At 45.9% G+C, this 5,252-nt stretch overlaps 1 pseudogene; it reads right to left on the minus strand.

Annotated features, from left to right (window-relative positions):
• Positions 1-1,862: 1,862 nt before the first annotated feature.
• LOC141317302 (uncharacterized) lies at positions 1,863-4,860 on the minus strand (annotated as a pseudogene).
• Positions 4,861-5,252: the final 392 nt, after the last annotated feature.

The raw sequence follows: 5,252 nt of genomic DNA on the forward strand, positions 1-5,252 counted from the left end.
AAATGAACATTTGTTAAAAATATACTCACCCTCAGGCCATTCAAGATGTGGATGAGTTTGTTTCTTCATCCGATTTGGAGAAATGTAGCATTACATCACTTGCTCACCAATGGATGTGAATGGGTGCCGTCAGAATGCGAGTCCAAACAGCTGATAAAAACATCACAGTAATCCACAAGTAATCCACACCACTCCAGTCCATCAGTTAACATCTTGTGAAGCGTAAAGCTGCATGTTTATAAGAAAGAAATCAAGACGCTTTTAACGTTTTTCACGTCAGTGAAAAAGTCAACTCAAACAGCTCAAAACAGCTCTAAACAAATATTTTGGGGGACTTTGATGTGAGAGGACAACTAGAGATGGACTTTTTTATTGAATGAAGTGTTAGTATGTATTGTGGACTCATATTCTGTGCCATATCTCTTCAAAAACATTACATTTTTGTTACTATAAAGCAAAAAAAAAAAAAATCTGTGTTTTTAATTTTTTTTAATCAAATGTCTAAACTCGTTACAATTCACACAAAAATTAGCATTTGCCAAAAAATGTACTCACCCACAGGCCATCCGAGATGTGGATGAGTTTGTTTCTTCATCGGATTTGGAGAAATGTAGCACTGCATCACTTGCTCACCAATGGATGTGAATGGGTGCCGTCAGAATGCGAGTCCAAACAGCTGATAAAAACATCACAGTAATCCACAAGTAATCCACACCACTCCAGTCCATCGGTTAACATCTTGAGAAGCCAAAGCTGCATGTTTATAAGAAAGAAATCCATTATTAAGATGCTTTTGATGCTTTTAACATTTTTCACTTCAGTGAAAACGTTAACTCAAACGGCTCAAAACAGCTCTAAACAAATATTTTAGTGTATTTTGATGTGAGAGGACAACAGGAGATGGACTTTTTCACTGGATGAAGCATTATTATGGATTGTGGACTGGAGAAATGTAGCATTACATCACTTGCTCACCAATGGATGTGAATGGGTGCCGTCAGAATGAGAGTCCAAACAGCTGATAAAAACATCACAATAATCCACAAGTAATCCACACCACTCCAGTCCATCAGTTAACATCTTGTGAAGCCAAAAGCCGCGTTTATAAGAAAGAAATCAAGACGCTTTTAATGCTTTTCATGTCAGTGGAAAAGTCAACTCAAACAGCTCAAAACAGCTCTAAATAAATATTTTGGTGGATTTTGATGTAAGAGGACAACTAGAGATGGACTTTTTTACTGGATGAAGCGTTATTATGGATTGTGGACTCATATTCTGGGCCAAATCTCTTCAAAAACATCAAATTTTTGTTACTATAAAGCAAAACAAATCTGTGTTTTTAAGATTTTGTTTTATTTTTTTGTTTTTTAATCAAATGTCCAAATGCACAAAAATAAACATTTGCTAAAAATGTTCTTACCCTCAGGCAATTCAAGATGTGGATGAGTTTGTTTCTTCATCAGATTTGGAAAAATATAGTATTAGAATGAGAGTCACCAATGGATGTGAATGGGTGCCGTCAGAATGAGAGTCCAAACAGCTGATTTAAATATAACAATAATCCACAAGTAATCCACGCCACTCCAGTCCATCAGTTAACATCTTGTGAAGCCAAAAGCTGTGTTTATAAGAAAGAAGACGCTTTTAACGTTTTTCACTCCAGTGAAAAAGTCAACCTAAACGACTCAAAACAGCTCTAAACAAATATTTTGGTGGATTTTGATGTAAGAGGACAACAGGAGATGGACTTTTTCACTGGATGAAGCATTATTATGGATTGTGGACTGGAGAAATGTAGCATTACATCACTTGCTCACCAATGGATGTGAATGGGTGCCGTCAGAATGAGAGTCCAACTACTACTACTGCCTGTTACGCCTATTGGCGTGTAGGGCAGCAACAAAGATCATCCACTTCTGCCTGTCTTTGGTCAGCTTTTCAATGGTGCCCCAGGTGTGGTTCAGGGTTTTCAGCTCTGCCTCTACTGTTCGCCGCCATGTGTTCTTTGGTCTTCCCCTCTTTCTTTTCCCCTCAGGGGTCCAGTGCAGGGCTGTCTTGGAGATGGAGGTGCAGTCCCTTCGCATAACATGGCCAATCCATCTCCATCGTCTTCTTGTGATGATGGTGTCCATGTCCTCTTGCTTGCATCGCTGGAGAAGGTCATGGTTGGAGATTTTCCTTGGCCAGAAGATGCGAAGGATCTTCCTAAGACTTGTGGTGTGGAAGGTAGACAGTTTGTTGAGGTCACCTTCAGTCATCCGCCAGCATTCCGACCCGTACAGCAGCGCTGACAGGACACAGCTCTGGTAGATTCTCAACTTGGTGTGGACACTGTATTGTGATGACCTCCAAACGTTGTTAAGGGTCATGAACACTGTCCTGGCCTTGTTGAGTCTGCTCTGAATGTCGTTTCCAGCGCCACCATCCCGTGTCACGATGCTGCCCAGGTAGGTGAAGCTTTCTGTGGTTGGCAACTCTTTACCATCCACCTTAACAGGAGCTGGTGAGTCGATGTTCAGTGTCATTACCTCTGTTTTTCTCTGGCTGATCTTCAACCCAACTTGTCTCGCGAAGGTGTTCAGACGGTTTGTCTTCTCCTGCATGTGTTGATGGGTGTGGGATAACAGAGCCAGGTCATCTGCAAAGTCAAGGTCTTCAAGAGAAGAGAAGAGTGTCCATCGGATGCCTCTTGTCCCATCTTCTGTTGTGCGTCTCATGACCCAGTCAATGGCCAGGTTGAAGAGCAGCGCAGACATGACGCATCCTTGTCTGACTCCCGTCTTCACCTCAAATCGCAGATCGCTGTTTCCCACGCTGCATGAGAAGTTGGTGTAGAAGCTCTTGATCAGTTCGACAATCTGGTCTGGGATTCCATAGGCTCTCAAAATGTGCCAGAGGCTGTCCCTGTGGATGCTGTCAAATGCCTTCTCAAAGTCGACGAAGTTGATGTACAGCTGTCTCTGCCACTCTGTGCATTGCTCGATGATGTTGCGCAGAGCGAAGATCTGGTCGATACATCCTCTTCCTTGACGAAATCCGGCTTGTTCATTCCTCAGTGACTTGTCAACGGCGTCAGAAATCCGCTGCATGATGACCTTGGCAAGAATCTTGCTTGGTACTGACAGGAGGGTTATTCCGCGCCAGTTGTTACAGTCACTGAGGGCTCCTTTCTTGGGGATCTTCACTATGATACCTTTATTCCAGTCATCTGGAACTTGCTTCCTTTCCAGATTGTTCTGAAGAGCGGCTGGAGGATGGTGGCTGCTAAGTCCGGGTCGGCCTTGAACAGCTCAGCGTTGAGGTTGTCATGTCCAGGGGCTTTTCTGTTCTTAAGGGATCTGATTGCTGCCACGATTTCTTCCTTCCCAGGCGGGTCAGTGTTGATATCAAGGTCAGCACTAGCATCCTGTATGTCAGCTTCTTCTTCAGGCGGTGGTCTTTTGAGGATTTCCTGAAAGTGTTGTGCCCAACGTGCCTCTTGTTCGTTTTCCGTTTTTAGCAGTCTGCCTTGTTTGTCTTTGATGGGGGAGCACTGGCGCTGCCATGGTGTTTACCGCATAAAGCTTTGGTGATTCTGAACAGAGTGCCTTGTTCCCCTCGGTTGGCAGCGTCCTCTGCTTGCATTGCCAGGTTGTCCATGAAGGCTCGCTTGTCTGCTCTTACCATTCTTTTCAACGTCTTGTTAGCTTCTCTGTACTGTTGTAGGTATCTTTCCTGCAGTCTCCCTGATTTGGCTTCTGTCAGTTTTTTCTTAAGGTTACGTCTTTCGTCGATGGCCTTCCAGGTATTCTCAGCCAGCCACTCTTTTTTCTTTTTCCGTTTGTAACCCACACATGCTTCACTGCCTTTGGAGTACAATGAAGCCACCTGTTCCCACTGCTTGTTGGGCTCATCTGCCTTTCCTGCTTCTTCATCTAGGGCTTGCAGTGCCTGAAACCTGTTCCTCACTTGTATCACAAAAGCAGTCTTCACCTTGGTGTCTCGCAGCCTGCTGACATCAAAGTGTTTCCGCATGGTTGTCTTGCGGCCTGTGGTCTGCAATTTTAGTCTTATCAGTGCAGTCACAAGGTAATGATCGCTGCCGACGTCCGCCCCTCTTTTCACCTTGACGTCCAGCAACGACCGCCTCCATGTGCCATTGATCATGAGATGGTCAATCTGGTTCTTGTCTCTTCCATTGGGTGAGCACCAGGTCAGCTTGTGGATGTCCCGATGAGGGAATAGGGTTCCACCGATGACCATGCGGTTCAAGGTGCAGAACTCCACTAGGCGTTCCCCGTTGTCGTTCATGACACCACATCCATGTGTCCCCATGACTCTGTCATGGTGAGTGTTGTTGCTCCCCACCTTGGCATTGAGGTCTCCCAAGATGACGATGAGGTCGTGACGTGGAGCTGCTTCCAGTTCGGACTGGAGCTGCTCATAAAACACATCCTTGGCCTCCTCGTCGCCATCATTTGTTGGGGCATAGCACTGGATCAGGGTGATGTTGACGTGTCGTCCTCTCATCCTGGCGCTCATGAGTCTGCTGCTAACCGGCTTCCACTGCATCAGGGATTTCTCTGTTCCTCTGCGAAGGATGATGGCAACACCCTCGTGGTGCCAATCGTCCTCCCTTCCAGAGTACAGTACCGTCTCGCCTGTGCTGGTTTTCATTTTACCTGATCCGGTCCACCTGCTCTCGCTGACCCCCAGGATGTGCAGGCTATATCGTCTCATCTCCGCCGTGATCTGTGCCAGTTTTCCCATTTCGTACACAGTACGAACATTCCAGAATCCAATTTTGGTTTTGGTCTTGGCGCTTAGGACTTCCATCTTCCTGTCAGTGGCTTCCTTTCGGCTTTCACCACTGTCATTCATACGAGTCACCGGATGTGACTCTGGAGGACCACTGCAGCCAGATGCGGAGTTTTTCTCTGTTGCTGTTTCTGTAACGTTTTTTTATTTTTATGGGTCGGGGTTGTTAGCCCTGAGCCCAACCCCCGAGCCTGGAGGACCGGGGTGCATGCTTCGTCTGGCTCTTCCCCCTCAACCTGTCCGGCTAGGTTGGACCTGCCAGGAGCACTAGGCTCCCGCCGGCATAGCTCTTGGGGTCACAAGAACACGCAAGCCTCGCCGCCACGACAAGGCATTGCACCATGGGAGGAATGAGAGTCCAAACAGCTGATAAAAAAAAAAAAAAAACTCTTTCTTTCTTATAAACATGCAGCTTTGGCTTCACAAGATGTTAACTGATGGACTGGAGTGGTGTG

The sequence above is a fragment of the Garra rufa genome, unplaced genomic scaffold (assembly GCF_049309525.1).
Source record: "Garra rufa unplaced genomic scaffold, GarRuf1.0 hap1_unplaced_675, whole genome shotgun sequence".
NCBI lineage: Eukaryota > Metazoa > Chordata > Actinopteri > Cypriniformes > Cyprinidae > Garra > Garra rufa.